We start from the raw sequence: 27339 nt of genomic DNA on the forward strand, positions 1-27339 counted from the left end.
AGATCACTTTTTCAGGTTTTCAATCTAGCGAGCTTTTTCTTTTTTCTTTGCTTTGATTGTTGCCAAAGTTGTCCTTTCAGATTTTCAACCTTGCGAGCTTGCCTTAATTTTTGCCTAAGTCGCCCTTTTGGGGTTTTCAACCTAGCAGGCCTTTTTTCTTCTTTTCCTTTTCTTCCTGTCTGAACTTTTGGAGTTGCTGTCTGATCATGCTTTGCTATCTTCCTTGAATTTTCGCACGGTACTTAGGAGGACTTTTATAGGTAAGCTTAGGAATGGGTATAAAAAGAAAGGGATTTTGAGGCTCAAAACCCGAATGCCCTTTGTGTGGCATTTCTTTTATTTTGCCTTAAATTTTCTTTCCCATTTTGGATTTCTTTTTCTTTTGAATTTTTTTCTTTATTTTTTATTGTGTAGGGAAATAGACTTTTTTTTTTGATGTGGTTGGGCCTGAAGTAACTTCTCAAGGTTGCCTACGTACCTCAGAATTTTGGGATCAGACCAAAACGTAGTTCGAATCTTCCCTTCCCTAGGTTAGGTGATCGGGCTGAGAAAAAAAAAGTCATAATTTTTATTTTTGAAAAGGCTGCAAAGGGGTTGAGAATGGATATGTTGAACTGAGTAATTGGGTAATATAAAGATTGATTCGGCCAAAGATGACCTCCTTAAACGTAGTACCGTTTGATTTGGTCAAGGTTGGTTGGTTCTGGTAATTCGATTCCATCATGATCTTGAAGCCTGACAGCTTTTCCTAATAATATTTCCTTGACGCTGAACAGACCTCACCAATTATGTTTGAACTTCTCTCTAGGGTCAAAGATAGGTGCTCGATTTTCTTTGAAATCTGATGGTTTTTCAAAGTAGTGTTTTCTTACTGATAGATGAATTTCTCCAATTAAGTTTAGACTTCTTCCTATGGTCGAGGAGGAGTACTTAGTTTTCTTTGAAGTCTGATGGTTAAATCCTTGACTTGTAAGTAGCGAACTTTAACCTTCTTGTCAAACATGCGAGCGATTCTTCTTTGATAAGTTTGCACCCAAAGTTGTTTTTCTTCAATCAAGTTTAACTCTTCGTACCCAATGACGAGTCTAGTCTGTTTCTAACAATTGACTTTCCATCAAGACCTTGAAATACAGGATTTCCAATTTAACTAGAAAAACTGCTTCCATATCATATACTAGAGAGTAGGGAATAGCTCCAATAGAAGACTGCATTGAAGTATGATGTGCCCCTAGTGTGAATGGTAATTTTTCTAACTAATCCCAGTGTGATTAACACATTTTCTTGATGATTATCTTGAAACTCTTACGAGCTGCTTCAACTGCTCCATTAATCTGAGGACGGTAGAGTGATGATCTGCGATGCCGGATTTTGAACTTTGTACACAGAATAATGACTTATGCTTTGAAGTACGACCCATGATCAGAGATCAGTTCAAAAGGTATCCCCATATCGACTGATAATATGTGATTTGCAACTCAAGATGTAGTGAGGATAGCACTAATGCATTTTATAACATCTTCTTTGATTCCATCGATATAGACGAGTATTTATTCCATGTTGAACAACACCCAAGCTTGTACCTAGCATACCCTCATATGATCACACGAACAAGTCTTTTGAAATTTCTGAGTAAATTCATTATCCCCTCGTGTTCCTCTAGGGATAAGATGGTTTCTATTTGAATCTCTTTAGGAATTATTTCTTGTTTCGAGGTCAAAGACCTTTCTTTTCTCGATTAAAGGTTGAGCCTGACTCTTATCTTCTTGTTCAGAATAGAAATCTATCAAATTATTAGTTAATTCGTTAATGCGCGCGAGGTATTCAAAAATTTCCTTTATCCAATCAAATTCAGAAGGGGCGATAGACATCTCTATAGACTCGACGAACTAACTTGACTCAATAAGAAAGACTAGACTCAATCTAAGGAAGACATGACCTTGCTGGAAAAAAGGACTTGAGCTAACCCAAGTGACTCATGACAACTCAAGACAAGTGCCCACACGAGTTTGATTAGGACTGAGGACTGAGATATTACTTACAACCGGTAGGATTGAAGCACTATGATCTTCAAAGAACAACTGGATGATGTTGAGAAATTTTGAGGTCATTTCTGACTGTTGACTTGATATTGATGTTTACTCTAAATAATCGGATTTACAACCATAGCTAGACGATGGACGATTGAGCTTAGATACAATGATAACCCTTAAAACCTCTTGGAAGGTGAATTTAACTAATTTCAGTGTCACCCCCTTGATAACATTTTAAATGAACCCTGAGATTTTATTGAATTTTGTGCACCAATCCATTAAAAAATTCATCCATTCAATGATTATTTAGAAGGAAAATAATTTTATTACACTCTTGAAAATTATTGAAAAATAATATTTTTATTGAACAATAATTTTCACAATTCTAATTATTTTTTGCAATCATTTTCTTTTTAGAAAAATATATTTTGATAATTTTACAAGATCCATGCAAAAAATAGATTTTTGGTAAAAAAACATATTTCAAAAATTTTCCATGCAAAAATAAATCTTTTGTAAATCATTTTTCCTTCATTTTTTTTTTCTTTTGGAAAATATTTTCTTTTGGAAAATTTTTTTTCTCTGAAAAACAGTTTTTTATTTGGAAAGCATTTTCTCTTGGAAAATCTTGTTCTTATGGAAAATATTTTTTGGAAAACGTTTTTTCTTAGAAAATATTTTTTCTAGAAAATAACACTTTTTTCTAGAAAACACTTCTTTTGGAAAACATTTTTTTTGGAAAATACTTTCCCTTTGTAAACTATTTATTTTCTTTGAAAATTTGATTTCTATTTCGATTTAAATGGCCCGGTCCATCAGGATTGTTGGATCGAGTTGGGCTGGGTCATTTGTAAGAGATGGATTTTTTATTGGGTCGGTGCACCCATTTTAATTTTCAAAAACAACACTTTTGGTCCTTGAGGACAATCATACACTCTGATCTCATCCTTCACATCATTCGCATACATTCACCAATCAAAATGTTCCATTAAATAAATAACCCGGGAACACCCACGATAAGTTCAAGTCGTGACCTATAGGGAAGGTTTCTAGACTCTAGGTTTACTACGTGCAATGCATTTTATCTGGCCACCCTTGCCCAAGCACACCTATATACCTCTCGATACGTGGTGACTTGGTTTGATATACCGTATAGGTGATGATCTAAAACCTCAACTCACTTCTCTGAAGCCAAAAACAGCCAGTTTGCTCTCCAGTTGAGAGGTGGCACACAATGCTGAGTCAGGGCCCACATAAATACCTCTCGTCTAGAATATACGTAGTCTATCCCCCTCGTACAGTAGGGTACAGCGGGGCAAGATCTCGCTTAGGCACCGGTTTTGACCAAGAAGTGCAATTGATATACTTAGATTATCTTTTATACCTACAGGTACGGGTCAAGAGTTGTAGCTTTCATAAATGGTTTGGCATCCCACGAGGGGACTGACCACATACTAGTACTACGTTGGCAATCGGGACATGTGACTGTGTGACTTACAATAGGTCAAAGGCTCAGGTCGCTCCAGCCTGGGTGCATCAATATACTTCTCAGAATCACCTTATCAGACGGTATCGATGCCCCAGTTTGATATACCCTAAGGTACGTGACTGGAGTTGTGGTTTTCATGAATGACGTCGCATCTCTGAAAAGACTGGGCCACGCACTAGTGCCACGTTGGCTATATGGGACGTGTAAGTGGGTAAAACATTAAACGTGCATGTGGTGTGTGTAAAACAGGGTGGGGTGTGCCCGAGGCCTTTTTCAAATAAATGGATTCATAGGTCCAATCAAAACCTATTACATCATAAGGATGTCGAATGAATATTGATCAAGAAAATAGCACAAAAACCCATCATGGCACATTATGTGGGCATATAACTCAAAGAATAATTAACCTGAATCAACATTGAAAAGGCCCACAAAGTTATTATCTATGATCCAATCGAGGGTTATTTCGGATGGCCCAAAATAATTTAAAATCTCAAAAGGGCATTAAATTAAAGGCAAAAATGATAATTGCTGAGGTAAGGAACAATGGTTCCCTTTTTTTCACAAGTTGATTTTCAAAGAAATTCCCTCTTTTTTATTACTATTATTGTCTCCCCTCTCTTATATTTGCAACCAAAACCAGGTCAACAAACAATCCAAACATGGTATGTCGAAAGTAAAAGTGGGTGTGATCAATAGAAAATGATTGTTCTCTCCTTAAAAACATTGCAACAGAGATAGTATTCTCAATGCCCTCCTTTTTCTTTTTTTCTTTTTTTTAAATTCTCAAATTATATTTTACCCATGAATAAGAGATTAAAAACAGAACATAATCGACTTAAAGCCAATAATAGCCTCGCTAAAACCACCATAAAAGGCACGGTTGAGAGCCATTGAAAAAAAACGTTTTCATCTCTTGTCCAACCACTACGTGGCAGCACACAATCATTACCCAGATCAACCAATAATTTCTCAACTTACACCCTTTATAGCTTCTCTGAGACACAGTTCCTCTTGCTCTTTTGTTGATGACAACAGATACAAAAATAATGAAACAGAAGGGAACAAGTACGAGGAGAACTATAACTAAGAGATAGACCCATAGAAAATATGAAACAAGGCAACGGCATTCATGAGATCGGTAAGAGATCAGATCAGATCCATGAGACCTCTTGCAATTTATGTTGCCATTACAACACTCAATTGGAGATCAGATCGAGAAAAAATAACCAACACAGCAATTTGAAGGCAATAAACGATTCTTCCTACCTCTCTCAAACAATTCTGCTTGAATCTTAAAAAATAAGATAAACAAAACCTCCAAAATAGAGTTCGATCAAAACCCAACTACACAATACTGATCTTCGCAAATGCTTAGCTCAATAAGATCTAATCTGTCCATTTTCAAAACTCTCAACAGCGTTAAAAAAATCGATCAAGTCTTGTAGTCTGAAAATAATTCATCGGCTCCTACTCATCTTCAATCCAAACCTTCGGCTTGTTATTTGAATCCATTGGTTTGGATCCCTAGCCTTAGGCGCAGAAAGAACTCGAAAAAGATCGGCCAAACACACAAGAGAGAAGATCATGTGAACTCTAAACTTCCAATGAAATAACTTTCAGTTGCTTAAAATAGAACGGTTTCTCCCAAACCCCTTATTTGTTTGGCAACCAGGTCTTCTACTAAGCGACTGAACCAAATCGAATCACATTGAGAGATAAAGAATACTACAGATCTTTAAAATCTCTGAAAAACAGAGTAGAAAGCAAGAGAGTATCGAAATCGAACTGAGAGATCTTAGAATCGAAGCTTTTAAACAAAGGAGATGGAAATAACGAGAGAAAGGCTTCCTAAGTCTTTGTTGAAGCCAATGAACCAGATCAGTTTTTGGTTTGGTTCAGTTGAAGACGATGAAGTTTGAGCAAATCCGTGGAGGAGCCATCGACTTGGAGCTCCATGCTTAATCATTGAAGGAATGCGGTAATTTTCCGAGATCAGAAATTGATCAACATCGAACCATTGCCAATCGTTTGGAGCTTAGATCGGTCTCCGTTGGAAAGAACGAACCCACTTGGTTCTTTTAAGAAGATGATGTGCGTATAGAAGAAATTAAATTTTCTTATAACACACCACTCACATCAGCAGTGTCAATGCGGTGTGAAAAACGCAATAATAACACTTTACCCGAGACACCCCACTCAATAACCGATTTAGAGCAAAAGATAAGTGCTGTTCACACCTACAGCACCCTTTTAAGAATTAAAATAATAGTTGACAGAAGCTCAAAAAAAATTCTTTTTTTTTTTTTTTTCATTTTTTACTTTGCTTTTCTTCTTGCTGTCAATGGACAACATAGTCCCTCTATCAAAGCAAGACTATCACCACAATAAAAAAAAACAAAAAAAAAACAAATAAATAAATAAAAACTACCACACACCTACATAAATTAATCGGAAGAATTTTTTATTTTTAAAAAAACGTTTAAACATAACCAACGTGTGCCTAAAAAACGGCAATCTCCCTACTTCAACCACCATTGATCCATTGAGAACCTTTTTGGAATTTTGCATTATTTGGGATCACTCTAAACAACCCTCAATTGGATATAAAAAATAATGCATGATCGAATCATAGCAACCATATGCCAAAATATCAACTATTCAAAGTCCAAACGCAAACTCAAAAATCGAACTAAAAACAACAAATGAATAAAATAAATAGCTAAACAAAAAAAATAAAAATAAAAATAAAAAAACATTCTAGGTCACTTTTAACAATACTCCCATACTTAGGGTTTTTCAAGTTTGATCCTCAATGGTCCCGAGTGGAGTCGCCACTGAAAGCGCCCTCGATCCGCGGGGTGCGCGGATCCGCTTTTGAACCTTGAGGCTTGGGAGTCGCCACCTAGTTATTACGGTATAAGAACCGATCAATGACTCTAAATAGATAAAAACTAATCTAGAACAGAAAAGCTGAATTCGGGGATCATGTTACGGGGTTGGAAGGTGTTAGGCACCAACCCCGCCTGGCCAAAGCCGGTCTCTACTAACTTCCCAAATAAATTACATTGCTAAAAACCTAGATAAAAATAAAAAAATTTATACCTTTTCGATAGCAAGGACTTTGTTCCCTCCGATCTGACAAAAATAGCTCATTGTACCGTACTCCCTTGCTTCGTTCTGTCTCCGAATTTGATTTTGGATCTGAATTCTTCAAGTTTGTTGTGGATTTTGGGATGTTTTTGGAAGGCTTTTAGGCGTTTCTTAGGCTAAAATCGAAGGAGGGATGTTAGGTAAGGAGTTGGGACTCCAAAACTAGGGTTTATGGGAGGCTACGGGGGCTTTTAGACCTATTTCCCTTAGGATTTATGATTTGATACGAAAATAGGGTGTGAGCACCTCTATTTATAGATTTTTTTAGGGGTTGATTTTGATAGAGTTAGTGTTTAATTAGAGTTCTTTTAATTAGAGTTGTATTTTAGTTAGACCTGTTTTAGGTAGAGTTGTGTTTTAATTAGAATTGTTTTAGGTGGAGTTGTGTTTTAGTTAGAACTCTATTAGATAGAGTTATTATTTTAATTAGAACTATATTATGATTTTGACTTTTTGTCTTATTTGATTGACTTTTAATATTTTGACTTTAGTCTTAATTGATTGACTTTTAATATCTTGACTTCAGTCTTGCTTAATTGACTTTAATTTTGACTTTAGTCTCACTTGATTGACTTTATTCTTGCTTGATAGACTTTAAATTTTTGGAGAACCCCCCTGAAAGCACCCTCGATCCGCAGGGTGCGCGGATCCACTTTTGACCCTTGAGGTTTGGGAGTCGCCACCTAGTTATTACGGTCTAGGAACCGATCAATGACTCTAAACGGATAAAAAAAAATTAATCTAGAACCAAAAAAAGCTGAATTCGGGGATCATGTTACGGGGTTGGAAGGTGTTAGGTACCAACCCCGCCCGACTGAAGCCGGTCTCTACTAACTTCCCAAATAAATTACATTGCTAAAAACCTAGATAAAAATAAATAAAAATATTATACCTTTCCGATAGCAATGACTTTGTTCTCTCAGATCTGACAAAAATAGTTTCTTGTACCCTACTCCCTTGCTTCGTTCTGTCTCCGGATTTAATTTCGGATCTCCGAGGCAAGGTATCTCCTTATTTTTGGATATGAACTCTTCAAGTTTGTTGCGGATTTTGGGATATTTTTAGAAGGTTTTTAAGCGTTTCTTAGGCTAAAATCGAAGGAGGGATGTTAGGTAAGGAGTTGGGGCTCCAAAACTAAGGTTTATGGGGGGCTAGGGGGGCTTTTAGACCTATTTCTCTTAGGGTTTATGACTTGATCCGAAAATAGGGTGTGAGCACCTCTATTTATAGATTTTTTTAGGGGTTGATTTTGATAGAGTTAGTGTTTAATTAGAGTTGTGTTTTAGTTAGACTTGTTTTAGGTAGAATTATGTTTTAATTAGAATTATTTTAGGTAGAAATATTTTTTAGTTAGAACTCTATTAGATAGAGTTATTATTTGATTAGAATTCTATTTTGACTTTTGATCTTATTTGATTGACTTTTAATATTTTGACTTTAGTCTTAATTGATTGACTTTTAATATTTTGACTTTAGTCTTGCTTAATTGACTTTAATTTTGACTTTAGTCTCACTTGATTGACTTTAATACCTTGACCTTAGTCTTACTTGATTTACTTTTAATTTTTGGAGACCCCTCCTCCATTATTTCTTTAATTCTTTGGACCCCCAAATGGAGGGGTCGTTAAAGAAATATCTCATGGACCCTCAACAATTTTACTTGAAAGTCCGATTGATCGATTTTTTTAATTCAAAATTTTAAATTAATTTCATAAATATTTCACTTTAATTATTTAATATTTTATTTATTAATTTTGAAAATTTTAATTATGAAAATTGTGAAATTACCGTTTTACCCCGGAGAGGACTTTTCATGTTTCAAGTCGGTTTTTAATGTTCTAGGATGTTTTAGAATCGATTTTTCGTAAGGAATTCAATGGAAATATTGGTTTGTGTTATTTATGAAAATTTTTGTGTGAAATAGTCGTGAAATTTATGAGTGGCATTTTTGTAATTTGGTCGAATTCTGTTAAAATTGGTGAAATGATTTATTTGGTTCGATTTGTTATTTTATGTGTTTGAATGAATTTTTCTAAGCGTAACGTAGATGGTTTGAAACATAACCTTCTTAGCATATCCCAAATTTGTGACAAGGATCACCATATGAGCTTCAATCGTGAAGTGTGCGAGATCTCCACGCCGAATGGAGAAATTATCATGAGAGGCCTTCGCACTTCTGATAACTGCTATGTTATCGAGAATTCAAGAGATACCACAGTTAGTAACATGGCTCAAATTGATGAAGTTCAGTTATGGCATCAACTTCTGGGTCACGTTCACTACAAGAACCTATTTAGACTTGCCTCGAAAGGGTTAGTCAGAGGATTACCCAAATTGGGTAAACAAGCAAGAGATGTCTGTGGGGAATGTCAAATTGGTAAACAAATTCGAAGTACCCATAAAAAGACAACCACTCTCGCAACCTTGAAACCCCTTGCGCTCTTACACATGGACCTTGTAGGTCCCACTAAAATACAAAGTCTAGGAGGAAAGAGACATTTCTTGGTGATCGTTGATGACTACTCTAGATTCACCTGGGTTGCGTTTCTAAGAGAAAAATCAGATACTTTCGATGAATTCAAAAAGATCATAACGCGTATCCAAATAGAAAAGGAATCTGCTGTTGGTAGAATAAGAAGTGATCATGGTGGATAGTTTGAGGATAGTCGATTCACACAATTCTGCGATGATCATGGAATTCGACATGAATTTTCCGCTCCGAAGACCCCTCAGCAAAATGGAGTTGCCTAGAGAAAAAATCGCGTTCTTCAAGAAATGGCCACAGTCATGCTGCACAGTAAACATCTTTCTAAAAGTCTGTGGGCCGAAGCTGTAAACACTGCCTGTCACATCATCAATAGAGTATATCTCAGAGCAGGCCTGAATAAAACAGCATATGAACTATGGAACAACAAAACTCCGAGTGTTAAGCACTTTAGGGTATTCGGGAGCAAGTGTTATGTCCTTAGAGATAGGGAACATTTGGGAAAGTTTGATTTAAAAAGCGATCCAGCAATTTTTTTGGGATACTCCTCAAACAGTCGAGCTTTTCGAGTATTCAATCAGAGGACCTCCACACTTCAAGAATCCATAAATGTGGTGATCGATGATCAACCCATTCAGGAGAATGGTTCCTCTGACACTGAAGGTGAGGACGAGGGAGTGTTCCCTCTTACACCCTTGCCAGCCCCAACGTCTCTAGTTCTAGAAACACTACCTGTTGTCAAGGGTCATCCCTCCAGTCAAATCCTTGGAGATCCTCACATCGGAGTAAAAACCCGACGGCAACTTGAGACGTTAAATAGTCATCTTTGCTTTACATCCAAGTTGGAACCCAAAAATGTTGATGAAGCCCTCCATGATGAATACTGGATCCAAGCCATGCAAGACGAACTTCTTCAATTTCATAGGAATCAGGTTTGGCAGCTCGTACCAAGTCCATCTGACAAGAATGTCATTGGGACTAAGTGGATTTATAAGAACAAATCGGATGAACTTGGCAATGTTGTCCGCAATAAAGCTCGTCGGGTTGCACAGGGCTACTCTCAGATTGAGGGGATTGACTTTGATGAAACCTTTGCCCCGGTGGCAAGACTTGAGTCAATTCGGATTTTGATGTCCATTGCATGTGTGTTGAAATTCAAACTATTCCAGATGGACATTAAGAGTGCATTTCTCAATGGCTTCTTAGATGAGGAAGTCTATGTTGAACAACCAAAAGGATTTGTTGATCCCAAACATCCTCACCAAGTATTTAGATTGAAAAAGGCTCTCTATGGTCTCAAACAGGCCCCCTGCGCCTGGTATGAAAGACTGACTCAGTTTCTGCTCAGTCATAAATTTGTTAGGGGGAGCGTTGATAAAACGCTGTTTGTTCAAAGAATTGGTGGCGACACTCTCATTGCTCAAATCTATGTAAACGACATTGTGTTCGGATCCACCGCCAAAGGCTTGGCCCAAAAATTTGCTCACCTTATGCAATCCGAATTCGAAATGAGCATGGTTGGTGAACTCATCTTTTTCCTGGGATTGTAAATTAAACAACTCGAGAATGGCCTGTTCATTCTCAGACTAAATATGCGCGAGATTTGGTAGATCGATTTGGCTTAAAGTCTGGTAGAACACATCATACTCCTATGAGCACCACTCTTAAACTTTGTAAAGATCCTTCAGGTAAAAGTGTAGATGAGCATCTTTACAGGAGTATGATTGGTAGCCTTCTCTATCTTACAGCCAGTAGGCCCGATATCTCTTACAGTGTAGGCACTTGTGCCCGTTTTCAAGCAGATCCTAAGGAATCTCATCTCCTAGCTGTTAAGAGGATTATCAGATACATCGCCGGTACCACGGAAAATGGCCTCTGGTATCCATTTGATTCCTCGTCCATCATTGCCGGATACACCGATGCTGACTGGGCCGGTAACATGGATGATCGAAAATCCACCAGTGGTGGTTGTTTCTACATCGGGAACTGTTTAGTTGCCTGGCATAGTAAGAAGCAAAGTTCCATATCTCTTTCAGCTGCTGAGGCTGAGTACATTGCCGCTGGCAGCTGCTGTGCTCAACTTCTTTGGATGAAGTAGATGCTCGCGGACTATGGGATATCTCAAGATACGATGAGCCCCTTATGCGATAACACCAGTGCCATCAATATCTCGAAGAATCCGGTCCAACACTCTCGCACTAAACATATTGACATTCGGCATCACTTCATTCGTGAACTTGTTGAAGCACACACCATCTGCTTGGAATATATTCCGACTGAAAATCAACTTGCTGATATCTTCACCAAGCCCCTCGATTCCTTACGGTTTGATTACTTTCGGAAATCTATTGGGGTCTGCTCATTGTGAGCAGGGCCTATGTGCTCTCGAGATGCCAAAATAACAAAAAAATATATATATAAAAAAAAAGGTGTGAATTCTGGAGAAATTTTCGGTGGCAGAATGAGCCATTTGTCGGTTCCACCGCCAAATTACTCATCGGCAGATATCGGTTGCACCGACTACTTCTGTCGGTTCGACCGACAGAACGCGACTCTTCGTTTTTTTTAAAAAAAAATTTATTTACTCCTTTTATTCTCCCTTCGCGCCCTTTCACTTACCTCCCTGTTCCATTGTTCCCTCTCCCTCTTACTTCGTCTTCTTCCTTCTCCTCTCTCTCTCTCTCTCTCTTGTTGCTTGCCACCATGCTGCTTCTCCTAGCCCTGCTGTCCCTGCTCTCCGTTGGGCTCCTCAGTACCCTAATGGCGCGACGTCGCCAAGCCCGACCTCCTCCAGCCCAACGAAATGTTAGAAGCAAGCGTGCTTCAACATCCACTGCCCTGCCATCCTCCTCATCGTCTTCCTCTGCTGAGGCCAACGCCTCAGATGACGAGGATGCTGATCTGCCTCCCCCACAGGGCTCTCGACATCCTCCTTCGTCCGATGTCGGCATTGACGATGACCAACGCCAATATATCAAGCGCTTGCAAACTCTTCGCGATCGCCCCATCGTCTGTGAACGACGCGTGGATCTCACCGTGGTGCACCCCTTTGGCATTCCTGATCTACTACATCAGATGGGGTGGGAGGCCCTTCTGGACCTTGGAGGTGATGTGTTTCCTTCGCGGGTCCGTCGCTTCTATGCCAGTATTGTGGACTCTCGTGACTTTCCTCCATCTCTGGATGTGGTGGCATTCGGCACGCCCACTCAGATCAGCACTCACGTTACGGCTGCCACCATTGCCTCCATCTTGGGTATCACTTGCACCTATGTCAGCCATCCAGATCCCATTTCCGACCTAGGGTCTCGTCGGAACGCCTATATGGATGTACTCTGTGGACGTCGGGACATCCAGTGGGTCAAGGACAGTGCAATTCGTGGCACAGATCTTCTACCAAGGTATAGGCTTCTTCACAAACTGTTTACCTCGAATCTCTATCCGCGTGCTGGGAACAAGACCGACGTGGCCATGCACATGGCTGATACTCTGTACTGTGTTGCTACCAGTCAACCCATGTGTCTTGCCACCTATCTTCTTCATACGATCGTCGATTTTGCACGGTCCGGCCGGTCCTCCGGTAACCTTCCCTATGGCCACCTCATTTCCCAATTGGCTGTTTATTGTGGTCTTCCGGCGGACACCAGTCCAGTGCTTCATGAAGACCGGTTCACGGCTGCAACTCTCTCCAAGATGCGGATTGTCCTTCCAGATGCACCTCCTCCACCTCGCTCTGCCCGTCGGACTGCCACTCCACCTGCTTCGGAGACACCCACTCCACCTCCGCCTCCCCCCTCCGATTATGAGTCTCGGTTAGCTGCTTTGGAAGCCGGCCAGCTTCATTTGGTCCAAGGGCAAACTCGTCTGGAGTCGCGCCTCAAGAAGATGAACCGCTATCTCAAGACTCTTATTCGGGCGTGTGTACCCGGGCACACCACCTCCGATGACAGCTCTAGCAGTGCTTAGTTCTTTTTGTTGCATTTCTCTGCTTTTTGTTGTTGGTTACATTGGTCAGGCTGTCTATAACATATCCTGTATTTCTCTATCTTTTGTACCTCCTCAGGTTTCTAATGAATATGTGGTTCTGATTATGCATGTTTTCTTTTTGGCATTTTACTGTTGTGCTTCTCTACCACTGTTGTTAGTTGCCTTGACTGTTGGCCTTGGGGTGTTGCCCCCCCCTTTGTCAACCACTGACAAAAAGGGGGAGAAGAAATCCCACCTGTGAACACTTGTTTGAATGCAGGAATATATGATCACTACAAGGAGTAAGGGGGAGATATCTGCGTGTCTTGTAATTGAAAATGTTTGTGCAATCTCCAAGAGCTCTCTTGCTTTGGAATAATATATATCTTGTATGCTTTATAGTAATATATATTGTGTAAAATCCTTTTGGGCTCTTCATGTAAGTGATTATTTTTTTTCAAAGGGTCACAGTTGGCATTCTAGGATTGGTTTTGTCTTGTAATTGACAAATGGGGAGATTGTTAGTACCATGTGTTGTCAATTACAAGGATAGTCGTGTGATGTCATGATGTAACTACTAGAAACATTGTTGTGTATTCATAACTCAACGACAAATCCAAAATATATCAAAACCAATCAAGGTCAAGGGACATCATCTCCCGTGGAGCATCAGAACAGGTATATGTCAAGGGGATCAGAGGCTGTCGGCAGGAGTAAAGGATCCACCGCCAGCAACCGACCGAATATTTTGAGATATCTTCTATCGGTGGCAGGAGCTCTAATATGTCGGTCCCACCGATAGAATATTCATCGATCCCACCGATGAAGATCTTGACGGTTCCACCGATTATCCACCGACAAAGTAACATGGGATACTTTCTATCGGTGGCAGAAGAACAATCCTGCCGGTCCCACCGATATTTTAGGCAACGGTTCCACCGAATAACACTTTATCGGTCCCACCGTCATCCACCGCCAGAACTAATGAAGGAGTTTTCATTCGGTGGCAGAAACATACTCCGGGCGGTTCCACCGAAAAAGTACTCATCGGTCCCACCGATTAAGCTTGGAGGTTCCACCGTCAGTGCTGCCGAAAACGCGAAACGGTAAGATTTTTGACCGTTATGATTGGTCGGTGCCACCGTTGGAATTCAGGTGCCACCGATAGAAAGCCGTTAAGAGCTCTTCCTTTAAAAGAAAAGCACTAGGGCTTTTCTGTTTTTGATCAACAACTTCGAAGTTCAGCCCAAGCCAATAAGCATACTTCAAAAGGCTTAACGAAGGAAGAAGAGTCGTGAAGGGTAATCAAAATCATGCATACCAAACCATCACGTCTTAGTTGATCAAACTCTACTTACTCTACCCTTCAAGAGTTGTAGTCTAACATCGAGCGAGGCAAGAAGCCATTGTTGAAGGGAGTAATGAAGAACCGAAGAACAACACACTCACTTCAATTGTCATAAATGTGAGTTTGATTGTTCGTATCTTAAATTCTGAAAATACACTTGTAATAGTTCACTTGATTTCTTCTTCAAAATCAAGCACTTGATTGAGTTGCAGACTCAAGTTGAGTAACAAAGGTTACTGAGTTTCCTAAGTATAAAACTCAAGGATTTTGAGTGGATGTGGTCCATTCAATCGTAGGGTTGCGGAATTAACCCGAAAAATTCTGTGTGCGGTTTAAGGTGAACAAAAAACCTCAGTATTAGTGGATACCAAAGAACCATCAATTTGGGTTCCCTTGGGAGTGGATGTAGGCACGGGTGCTGAACCACAATAAATCGTGTGTATCATATTTTGTCTCAGATTCTCTTATCTTTATGTCAATTTGGATGCATATCATGACTGATCATATCTTGCATGAATATCTTGTTACATGAATGTTTTAGTGGATGCTCCCTGACATTAAAATTTATTCACATCCCAACATTCACATTCAGTAGAATTTTAAATTAGTCCTATTCACCCCCCTCTAGGTCACCATCGTGTCAAAGCTGGTAATTTCATAGTTCTCACTAGAATGTTCTATAAAAACGTTTTAACATTGCTGTCCCAACCTTCATTTAGCAACAATTCCAGATTTACAGATTGAAGTTGTATTGATGATATCTAAGGCTTCCGATAACAAAATTAAGTGAACTAAGGTTCTAAATTAATCTACTCGATGAGATCTACATTTTATTAAGAGGTTCCCAGACTTAATTCTCACTAGAATATTCTGTAAAAACGTTTGAACATTGCTGTCCCAACCTTCATTCAGCAATAATTCCAGATTTACAAATTGAACTTGCATCGATGATATCTGAGGCTTTCGATAACGAAATTGAGTGAACTCAGGTTCTAAATTAATCTACTCGATGAGATCTACACTTTATTAATAGGTTTCCAGACTTAATTCTCACTAAAATATTCTATAAAAACGTTTAAACATTACTGCCCCAACCTTCATCATTCCATCATTTTCATATGTCAATTTGAATCTTCCATTATTTAGGGGTCATCAAAAAGTGATCCTTAATTGGAAAAAAAATGCAATACCCAAAATCATCTACAATCAAGTCACAAAAATAAATAAATAGAAAAAATAAAAAAATAAATCGAACTAAATAATAAAAAAAACTAGGTCATCTTGGCAATACTCTCATACTTGGGGTTTTTCAAGTTTGATCCTCAATAATCCCCAGTGGAGTCGCCACTGAAAGCGTCCTCGATCCGCGGGGTGCGTGGATCCGCTTTTGACCCTTGAGGTTTGGGAGTCGCCACCTAGTTATTACGGTTTAGGAACCAAATTGACCCTACAATGGATAAAAAAGAACTAATCTACTATAGAAATCTGAATCCGGGGATCATGTTACGGGGTTGGAAGGTGTTAGGCACCAACCCCGCCCGGCCAATGCCGGTCTCTACTTATCCCAAATAAATCTACATCGCAACTGATAAACCTAGATTAAAAAAAATAATAAAAAAGCATACCTTTGATTTGTAAAAGTGTTATTCCCTCAGATCTGGTGAAAACGGCCCCTTATACCGTGTTCCTTACTTCGTTCTATCTCCAGATCTAATTTCTGATCTCCGAGGTAAGGTATCTCCTTCTTGGATCTGGGTGCTTCGAATTTGTTGTGGGTTTTTGGGATGTTTTTGAGAGGTTTTTGGGTGTTTTTTAGGCTAAAATCATAGCAGGGGTGTTAGGTAAGGAGTTGAGGCTCCAAAATTAGGGTTTTGGAGAGGTTGTGGAGGCTTCTTCACCTACTTTTCTTAGGGTTTTTTCTTTGATACGAAAATAGAGTGTGGAGACTCCTATTTATAAAGTTTTTAGAAGCATTAGGGTTTGATTAGGGTTTCTTTTTAGGGTTTCAATTAGGGTTTAGACTTTGGTCTCATGAGATGGACTTAGTCTTTAGGGTTTTGACTTTAGTCTTAGGAGATTGACTTGATTAGTTTAGATTAGGGTTTTGATTTAGGGTTTTGACTTTAGTCTTATGAGATTGACTTGATTAGTTTAGATTAGGGTTTTGATTTAGGATTTTGACTTTAGTCTTATGAGATTGACTTTAATACTTGACTTTAGTCTTACTTAATTGACTTTAATTTTGACTTTAGTTTTATTTGATTGACTTTAATATCTTGAATTTAGTCTTGCTTGATTGACTTTAAATTTTTGGAGAACCCCTCTCTATTATATCTTTAATTCTTTGGACCCCCAAATGGAGGGGTCCTTAAAGAAATATCTTGCGAACCCTCAACAATTTTTCCTGAAAGCCTGATTGATAGATTTTTTTGTTCACATTTTAAAATTAATTTTATTAATGTTTCACTTTACATTATTTAATGATTTAATTATTAATTTTGAAATCTTTAATTTTTAAAATTGTGAAATTACCATTTTGCCCTCGGAGAGGATTTTTTACGTTTTAAGTCGTTTTTCCATGTTCCAGGATGTTTTGGAATCAGTTTTTCGTAAGGAATTCAATGGGAATGTTGGTTTTTGTCATTTATGAAGTTTTTTTGTATGAAATGGTCGTGAACTTTATGAGGGGTATTTTCGTAATTTTGTCGAATTCTGTTAAAATTGGTGAAATGATTTATTTGGTTCCGATTTGTTGTTTTATGTGTTTGAATGGGTTTTCTAAAGCGTAATGTAGGCTCTAGGGTTGTTTTGATGTTAGGGGTATTTTGATAATTTGGTCAATTTTTAGTGATTTTTATCGTGAAGCTTCTTTTTGATTTGCAAGATGATGATTTCTATGTTTCTGGAGTCGTATATTCCTAGCGTAGCGTGATTTCTAAGATTTTGTCAGTTCGAGATACCTCATCTGGATTTCTGAAACACATCTAGTAACAAAATAAAGCAATGGAATACACATCCATCATTGGGAATCATTGCGATCGGGTTGACGAGTTGATTAATCAGGCGAGTGCAAAAATGGGGTGTCTACAGATGCCCCTCTTTGGCAGAGGGTTGAAGCAAACTAGATAGCAAATCTATTTTGGTAGATAGTGCGATATCTGAATGCCAAAGCTAGTGACAGTTCATTTTGCAGCCTGATTTAGCAATTCATCGAGGCGTTCGGATCCTTGAAGGTAAAGCTCTCCTCGAACTAAAAAGTTGTCAGGTCCTTGAGCGAGAGCTCTCACTGATAGTGTCAAATCCTTGAATTTTAGAAAATTCTCCTTTACTAATAAAACAAATGTGGAAGTGTGTGCACTGTGTGAAACTGAGTAAAACAAAACTCGAGAAAATTTGAATGAGATTTGAGATAAATCTGAGCAAAAGTTGGGAGAAAGTTGAATGTCCTACTCTACCTACTCTAAGTGAAAGAGTAATGAATTTATATTTTTTTGAGAGTCCTATTCTACCTGCCCAGGGGGAAAGAGTAATGAACTAATTTTTTTGGGAAGTTCTACTCTACCTACTCGGAGTGAAAGAGTAATGAACTAACTTTTTAGGAGTCCTACTCTACCTGCCCAGGGTGAAAGAGTAATGAACCAATCTTTTTTTTTTTTGGAAAGTTCTACTCTACCTACTCGGAGTGAAAGAGTAATGAACTAAGTTTTTTGAGAGTCCTACTCTACCTGCTCAGGGTGAAAGAGTAATGAACTAATTATTTCGGGAAGTTCTACTCTACCTACTCGGAGTGAAAGAGTAATGAACTAATTATTTTGGGAAGTTCTACTCTACCTACTCGGAGTGAAAGAGTAATGAACTAAGCTTTTTGAGAGTCCTACTCTACCTGCCCAAGGTGAAAGAGTAATAAATTAATTTTTTTGGGAAGTTCTACTCTACCTACTCGGAGTGAAAGAGTAATGAACTAATTGTTTTGAGAGTCCTACTCTACCTGCCCAGGGTGAAAGAGTAATGAAATTTTTTTGGGAAGTTCTACTCTACCTACTTGGAGTGAAAGAGTAATGAACTAATTTTTTTGGGAATCCTACTCTACCTGCCAAAGGTGAAAGAGTAATGAACTATATTTTTTTTTTTGGAAGTTCTACTCTACCTACTCGGAGTGAAAGAGTAATGATCTAATTCTTTTTGGGAACGAACAGGAGATTAACCTCGCATTTGAATTTTTTTTTAATAAAAAGTTGGATTTTATGAAGGTCCGGTAAACATTTTAACTCTCTTTGAATCTGAGGAGTTTTCAAAATTGCTATCAAGAGGGTAACCTTTAATTCAAAGTTAACCTTATCCTTTGGGGTTGAAATTGACCAGGCATCAGAACAAAAATGCCCCTAGTTTGACAAGGAACATTGCACTGGGGATAATCGAACATAATTTTAAAATAAATGCCCCTAGTGTAAGGGGGGAAACTGTACTCTTTAGAAAAAGGAAGTGCCCTTGTTATGAAAGTTTGAAATCCTTGATTACTGCAAGCGCAATAAAGGTTTAACTTTTAATTTTGACTTTTTATATTGAAGATTTTGAGTCAGGCTCAAAGAAATTAGAACAAAATATTTCTTTCTGAAATTCATCATAGAATTTGTTCTTTCTCCCCGTCGGTTCACTTAGGGACATGAAACTCTTCAAATCAATCATAGACGAGATACTTGTATCCACTGAGTCTATATTTGGTTCAAACTGGGTATTGAAACTTGATCATTCGAACTTCTGATATTTCGGCTCGGGCTACCTTTTCAACTTCTCAACTCAACGGAGATTTTCTTTTATTTTTTGATAGCTCTAAGTTTTGCCTAGATCTCCTTTTCAGGTTTTCAATCTAGCGAGCTTGCTCTAGCTTTTGCCTAGATCGCCTTTTCAGGTTTTCGATCTAGCGAGCTTTTTCTTTTTTCTTGGCTCTGATTGTTGCCAAAGTTGTCCTTTCAGATTTTCAACTTTGCGAGCTTGCCTTAATTTTTGCCTAAGTCGCCATTTTCGGGTTTTCAACTTAGCAGGCTTCATCATTTTTTTTATCTTTTTCTTCTCCTCTGACCTTCTAGAATTACTATCTGATCATGTTCTACTACCCTCCTTGACCTTTTCACACGGAATTAATAAATATGGTATGTGGCAATCAATTACACCCGATCATTGCAATAGGTACAATTTGATAATTTTTATAGTCCAATCAAGGGTATTTTGGGGATACCCTAACCAAATTAATATTTCTGAGGATATAAGATTAAGAATGAAATATCAATCATCGGGATGAGAAATTATAATGATTAAATTGAGAGAGAGAGAGAGAAAAAAAAAATGAGACATTTTTTAAGAAAAAACAAATCGATTTCCTTCTTTTTGTAAACAAACTTGAAAGAACACATTCTTTTTTTTTTAAGAAAAACCATTAAAAGGATAATAATAAAAAATCAGTAGAGAAAAAAACTAAAAAAATAAAAAAATAAAAAAAAACCAAACCAGAGGCGACGTGGTAAGGCGTTGTTTAGCCATAACAATTAAACATCGAAGTTAATAAAAGGGTGTGGCCTTAGTAAAACGAAAAAAATTTTAGTTAACATTCGCACCATCTTCTCAAATGGTTTTCAACCATGTTCGTAAAAAAAAAAATTTTAAAAAAAAAAAAAACAGAGAATGATTGAGCTTCTCAAACCAATCGATTTGAAATCGGTTTGGCCGATTTAAAGTTCTTCGTTTATCACTAATTTCCCATGATTTCAACCCAGATTAACCACAATACCGCTGCCATTAATGGCTTGTTTAGCTCAAGATCAAAGTGGAACTGTCCCCACAGACTCCATGAGCCGCGACTTCATCCATGATCAATTTAATGATCGCAAGATCTTCGTGTTAAAAGCTGATTGAAAACGAAATACCAAAGGGTTCTCGATTCGAGTTCGAAACCCAAAATCAAATTTTTAAGAGAACAGAGAAGAAACGAAAAAAAGAACAACCTTTTTCTGATTGGGATCTTCCTCTCTTGCTTCAAATCGAGGTTTCCATCGATTAAAAACTTCAGAAATTCTTTGACAGATGAAAACGAAAAAGAAAATTCGACAGAACCATTGCTCGAGTTGGTTGACGATACCAAGCTTCCTGAGGAAGAATCAGACATCCTCTTCGTGGGGAAGGATCGTGGACTGATTAGAACAAGGGATCTAAGATGATCGGCTTTGCCAAACCGATCAGTTTTCCATTCGGATCAGTCGGTCTATGATGAGGACGAAGGAACTTCGTTGGGATAGAAGAAATAAACAGAGAAAATCTGGTTTAAACTATGTGGGTTTGGCTGTTAAAAAAAAATTTTACTTGAGACACCCCTCTTTAATAGTTAAACCGATGGGTAGCTTAGCTCCTCAACAGAATCTCTAAATTATTTTATTTTCCTTTGCTTTTTTTTTAATGGACAGCACGGCTTGGAAACAAAATTTTTTTTAAAAAAAACAACCAACAAATCAAGCTCACATTAAAGAAAAAACAAATCTACTCATACAAAAATTATTATCCAATCATCAATATCTCATCCTTAATAAAATCATTCACTTCGAAATATCGCATTATTAAGGATCATTCCGAGGGTCATTCCGAATGGCGCTTGATTGAACCATAAAGATTAACATATTATATCAAAGTACTCCAAGTAGAATCAGATAATTAATGATGTACTAACAAAAATAAAAATAATAAACAAATAATAAAAAGAAACTAACTAAGAATTAAATAAAATAAACTAAAACAAAAAACTAGGTCGTTGGCAATACTCCCATACTTGGGGTTTTTCAAGTCTGATCCTCAATGTCTCCAGTGGAGTCGCCACTGAAAGCGCCCTCGATCCGCGGGGTGCGCGGATCCACTTTTGACCCTTGAGGTTTGGGAGTCGCCACCTAGTTATTGCGGTCTAGGAACCGATCAATGACTCTAAACGGATAAAAAAAAAACTAATCTAGAACAAAAAAAAGCTGAATTCGGGGATCATGTTACGGGGTTGGAAGGTGTTAGGCACCAACCCCGCCGGGCCGAAGCCAGTCTTTACTAACTTCCCAAATAAATTACATTGCTAAAAACCTAGATAAAAATAAATAAATAAATTATAGTTTTCCGATAGCAAGGACTTTGTTCCCTCAGATCTGACAAAAATAGTTTCTTGTACCGTACTCCCTTGCTTCGTTTTGTCTCCAGATTTGATTTCGGATCTCCGAGGCAAGATATCACCTTATTTTTTGATCCAAACTTTTCAAGTTTGTTTCGAATTTTGAGATGTTTTTGGAAGGCCTTTAAGCGTTTCTTAGGCTAAAATCGAAGGAGGGATGTTAGGTAAGGAGTTGGGACTCCAAAACTAAGGTTTATGGGAGGCTAGGGGGGCTTTTAGACCTATTTCTCTTAGGGTTTATGACTTGATCCGAAAATAGGGTGTGAGCACCTCTATTTATAGATTTTTTTAGGGGTTGATTTTGATAGAGTTAGTGTTTAATTAGAGTTCTTTTAATTAGAGTTGTGTTTTAGTTAGACTTGTTTTAGGTAGAATTGTGTTTTAATTAGAATTGTTTTAGGTAGAATTATTTTTTAGTTAGAACTCTATTAGATAGAGTTATTATTTAATTAGAATTCTATTATGACTTTTGGTCTTATTTGATGGACTTTTAATATTTTGACTTTAGTCTTAATTGATTGACTTTTAATATTTTGACTTTAGTCTTGCTTAATTGACTTTAATTTTGACTTTAGTCTTACTTGATTGACTTTAATACCTTGACCTTAGTCTTGCTTGATTTACTTTTAATTTTTGGAGACCCCTCCTCCATTGTTTCTTTAATTCTTTGGACTCCCAAATGGAGGGGTCCTTAAAGAAATATCCCACGAACCCTCAATAATTTTACTTGAAAGCCCGATTGATCAATTTTTTTAATTCAAAATTTTAAATTAATTTCATCAATGTTTCACTTTAATTATTTAATGTTTTATTTATTAATTTCGAAATTTTTAATTATGAAAATTGTGAAATTATCGTTTTACCCCCAGAGAGGACTTTTCACGTTTCAAGTTGGTTTTTAATGTTATAGGATGTTTTAGAATCGATTTTTCGTAAGAAATTCAATGGAAATATTGGTTTGTGTTATTTATGAATTTTTTTGTATGAAATGGTCGTGAACTTTATGAGGCGCATTTTCCTAATTTGGTCGAATTCTGTTAAAATTGGTGAAATGATTTATTTGATTTCGATTTGTTATTTTATGTGTTTGAATGGATTTTCTTAAGCGTAACGTAGGCTCTAGGGTTGTTAGTTCGAGATATCTCATCCGGATTTCTGAAACACTTCTGGTAATAAAATAAAACAATGGAAATAACATCCATCATTGGGAATCATTGCGATCGGGTTGACGAGTTGATTAATCAGGCGAGTGCAAAAATGAGGTGTCTACACCCCCTCTATTATATCTTTAATTCTTTGGACCCCCAAATGGAGGGGTCCTTAAAGAAATATCTCACGAACCCTCAACAATTTTGCCTGAGAACCCGATTGATCGATTTGTTTTGTTCAAAATTTTAAATTAATTTCATTAATGTTTCAATTTAATTATTAATATTTTATATATTAATTTCGAGATTTTTAATTATGAAAATTGTGAAATTACCGTTTTACCCCCGGAGATGACTTTTCACATTTTAAGTCAGTTTTTAATGTTCTAGGATATTTTAGAATCGATTTTTCGTAGAGTAATGATTTATGCTTTGAAGTACGACCCATTATCAGAGATCAGTTCAAAAGGTACCCCCATATCGACTGATAATATGTGATTTGAAACTCAAGATGTAGTAAGGATAGTGCTGATACATTTTATAACATCTTCTTTGATTCCATCGATATAGACGAGTATCTATTCCGTGTTGAACAACACGCAAGCTTGTACTTAACATACCCTCATATGATCATACGAACAAGTCTTTTGAAATTTCTGAGTAAATTCATTATCCCCTCGTATTCCTTTAGGATAAGATGGTTTCTATTTGAATCTCTTTAGGAATTATTTTTTGTTTCGAGGTCAAAGACCTTTCTTTTCTCGATTAAAGGTTGAGCCTGACTCTTATCTTCTGGTTCAGAAACGAAATCTATCAAATTATTAGTTAATTCGTTAATGCGCGCGAGGTATTCAAAAATTTCCTTTATCCGATCAATTTCAGATGGGGCAACATACACCTCTATAGACTCGATGAACTAACTTGACTCAATAGGAAAGAGTAGACTCAATCTAAGGAAGACATGACCTTGCTGGAAAAAATGACTCGAGCTAACCCAAATGACTCATGAAAACTCAAGACAAGTACCCACACGAGTTTGATTAGGACTGAGGACTGAGATATTGCTTATGACCGGTAGGATTGAAGCACTATGATCTTCAAAGAACAACTGGACGATGTTGAGAAATTTTGAGGTCATTTCTGACTGTTGACTTGATATTGACGTTTACTCTAACTGACCAGATTTACAACCATAGCTAGACGATGGACGATTGAGCTTAGACACAATGATAACCCTTAAACCTCTTTGAAGGTGAATTTAACCAATTTCAATATCACCCCCTTGATAACATTTTAAATAAACCCTGAGATTTTATTGAATTTTGTGCACCAATCCATTAAACAATTAATCCATTCAATGATTATTCAGAAGGAAAATAATTTTATTGCAGTCTTGAAAATAATGTTTTTATTGAATAAAAATTTTCACAATTCTGATTATTTTTTGCAATCATTTTCTTTTTAGAAAAACCTATTTTGATAATTTTTCAAGTTCTATGCAAAAAATAAATTTTTGGTAAAAAACATATTTCACAATTTTCCATGCAAAAATAAATCTTTTGTAAATCCTTTTTTCTTCATTTTCTTTTCTTTCGGAAAATATTTTCTTTTGGAAAATATTTTTTCTTTGAAAAATAGTTTGTTATTTGAAAAACATTTTCTCTTGAAAAATCTTGTTCTTATGGAAAACATTTTCTGAAAAATATTTTTTCTTAGAAAACATTATTCTCTAGAGAATAACACTTTTTCTGGAAAACACTTATTTTGGAAAACACTTTTTCTAGAAAATACTTTCCCTTCGTAAACCATTTTTCTTCTTTGAAAATTTGATTTTATTTCAATTTAAATGGTCCAGCCCACCATGATTATTGGATCGGGATGGACTGGGTCATTATTGTAAAAGAATGGATTCTTTATTGGGTTGGTGCACCCATTTTAAGTTTCAAAAACAACATTTTTGATCCTTGAGGACAATCAATAACTCTGATCTCATCATTCACATGCATTCACTAATCAAAAGGCTCCATTCAATAAACAACCCGGGAACACCCACGATAAGTTCGAGTTGTGACCTACTGGGAAGGTTTCTAGACTTTAAGCTTACTACGTGCAATGCATTTTTATCTGGCCACCATTGCCCAAGCACACCTATATACCTTTCGATACGTGGTGACTTGGTTTGATATACCGTATAGGTGATAGTCTAAAACCTCAATTCACTTTTCTGAAGCCAAAAACAGTCAGTTTGATCTCCAGTTGAGAGGTGGTGCACAATACTGAGCAAGGGCCCACTTAAATACCTCTCGTCTAGAATAGACGTAATCTATCTCCCTCGTATAGTAGGGTACAGCGGGGCAAGATCTTGCTTAGGCACCGGTTTTGACTAAAAAGTGCAATTGATATACTTAGATTATCTTTTACATACCTATGAGTACGAGTCAAGAGTTATAGCTTTCATAAATGGTTTGGCATCCCACGAGGGGACCGACCACGTACTAGTACTACGTTGGCAATCGGGACATGTGACTGTGTGGCTCACAATAGGTCAAAGGCTCAGGTCGCTCCAGCCTGGGTGCATCAATATACCTCTCAGAATCACCTGATCAGACGGTATTGATGTCCCAGTTTGATATACCCTAAGGTACGTGACTGGAATTGTGATTTTCATGAATGACGTCGCATCTCCGAAGAGACCGGGCCACGCACTAGTGCCACGTTGGCTATATGGGACGTGCAAGCGTGCAAAGCGGTAAACGTGCTAGTGGTGTGTGCAAAACAAGGTGGGGTGTGCCCGAGGCCTTTATTCAAACACATGGGCCATGGGCCTGATCATATCATTACAACATGGGTATCACATGAATATTAATTAAAAATCCACAACGTTAGGATCAAGGCCTGCACATCTCATACGTATCTCAATTAAGATCATGGTATGTGTATGAGATATCACATAAATATCTACTATCAAATCACCTAATGAATTGATCATCAATCGATAGTGTGTGATCAAGCTAATCAAGGCATTAAAAAAGGATGGATATACCCCTAGATATGATATATCAAAATATGGTCCAATGTCAAGAATCAAGATATTTACACATACCAATCACGATCACACACCTATTACAACAAAATGACACATTCAAGAAAACGTCGAATATCATATGGTATACTATGAGGTTAACTAAGGAGATTTTCCCAAAAATAAATTCCTTTTTTTATATATATTTTTTTGTTATTTTTGTTATTTTTTTGTTATTTTTTATTTTTTAATTAAAAAGAGAGAAAGAAAAAAAATGCTAAATGGTGACATTAGGAGTGACAACACACAAAAGAGGTGTTCATGACTAACATCTCAATTTCCTATGAGAGGTGTTCACTTTACTAATATATTTCAGCAAAACAGAATCACCACCCATTGTGTTCTTCTTGTAATTTGTCAAATTCTGTTAAAGAATGTGGTAAGAGAAGATTGCTCAAAACAAATGCACCAATGTAATTTGTCCCCATCATCTTGAATAGCTTTAAGATAGGCAACAGGATGGCATTGCTTGATCTTTTCGATTGTCTTAGATTGCAGATGAGTAAACCATCCAGCTAGAACAACGTGAAAGTCCTCAATTGAAAGAGCATAAACAGCTGCTGCACCAAACCAGATGTAGCACCAGTGATGACATCAACAGGTTGTTTGGAAGTGAATGTTGGGGAGAGACGAGGGTACGAATTGAATTTATGGAAGAGAGGTCGAGAGAAACATAATTAAAAGTAAGAGAGGAGCAAAGAGAGTATCCACAAGACTAACATTCTCCAGAACTGTATGGAGAAAACGAGGCTCAATGTCTCCTCTCCTCTGTGTGAGTGTATGTGTTCTCTTTATTTTCTTTAAAACAATAATAATAAAAAATCATGTAGTGCTTGGTAAGAATTGGTGTGGCCAAAAAATTCTCTCTCTGCCGTTGGAGTTTGGGGGAGAAGAAACATTAAACAGATTGAAAGAGATGGCTGCATCAACCAAGGTTCTTGATCCAAAACCCTCGGTTGAACCACCGCCTTCGTATCTCTCATTGAGATCTGACTCACACAACTTTTCCGACTTGTCTTCATCGTCCGATGATAATGATATGGATGGATGCTACAAATCTGTGCAACACCATCTTGGAAACGACCTTTGATCTTAAAAAAACAAAAAGAGCGTTTTTTTTTTTTTTTTTGGAGCTCGGTTCAATCTCGCAAGTTTTATAAATTTCTTCTTGATCTAGATACGCTAGAACAGAGGCAATAAATCATCAAGATGGATTTTAATGGAGGAGATTCTCTTCTATCAGTTTGAGCTACCAGTCTGACCCCATGAAAAAAAAACGAAATCCTTAACACTAATCAAAATAGGAGAAGATGATAGCATAGATGATCAAATTGAGTTTCTTCTTTTCTTCAAAAGATTCGACTCTCGAATGTGTATCAATCCCTTATCCTTCCTCAGAGAGAGAGAGAGAGAGAGAGAGAGAGAGAGAGGGGAAGGAGAGAGAGA

At 37.4% G+C, this 27339-nt stretch overlaps 1 pseudogene; it reads left to right on the forward strand.

Moving 5' to 3' along the window:
• Positions 1-10808: 10808 nt before the first annotated feature.
• Positions 10809-11255, forward strand: LOC147381825 (secreted RxLR effector protein 161 pseudogene; annotated as a pseudogene).
• The last annotated feature ends 16084 nt before the right edge of the window (positions 11256-27339 follow it).

The sequence above is a fragment of the Akebia trifoliata genome, unplaced genomic scaffold (genome assembly GCF_017979445.1).
Source record: "Akebia trifoliata isolate Shusen 1 unplaced genomic scaffold, ASM1797944v1 Contig00237, whole genome shotgun sequence".
Classification (NCBI taxonomy): Eukaryota; Viridiplantae; Streptophyta; class Magnoliopsida; order Ranunculales; family Lardizabalaceae; genus Akebia; species Akebia trifoliata.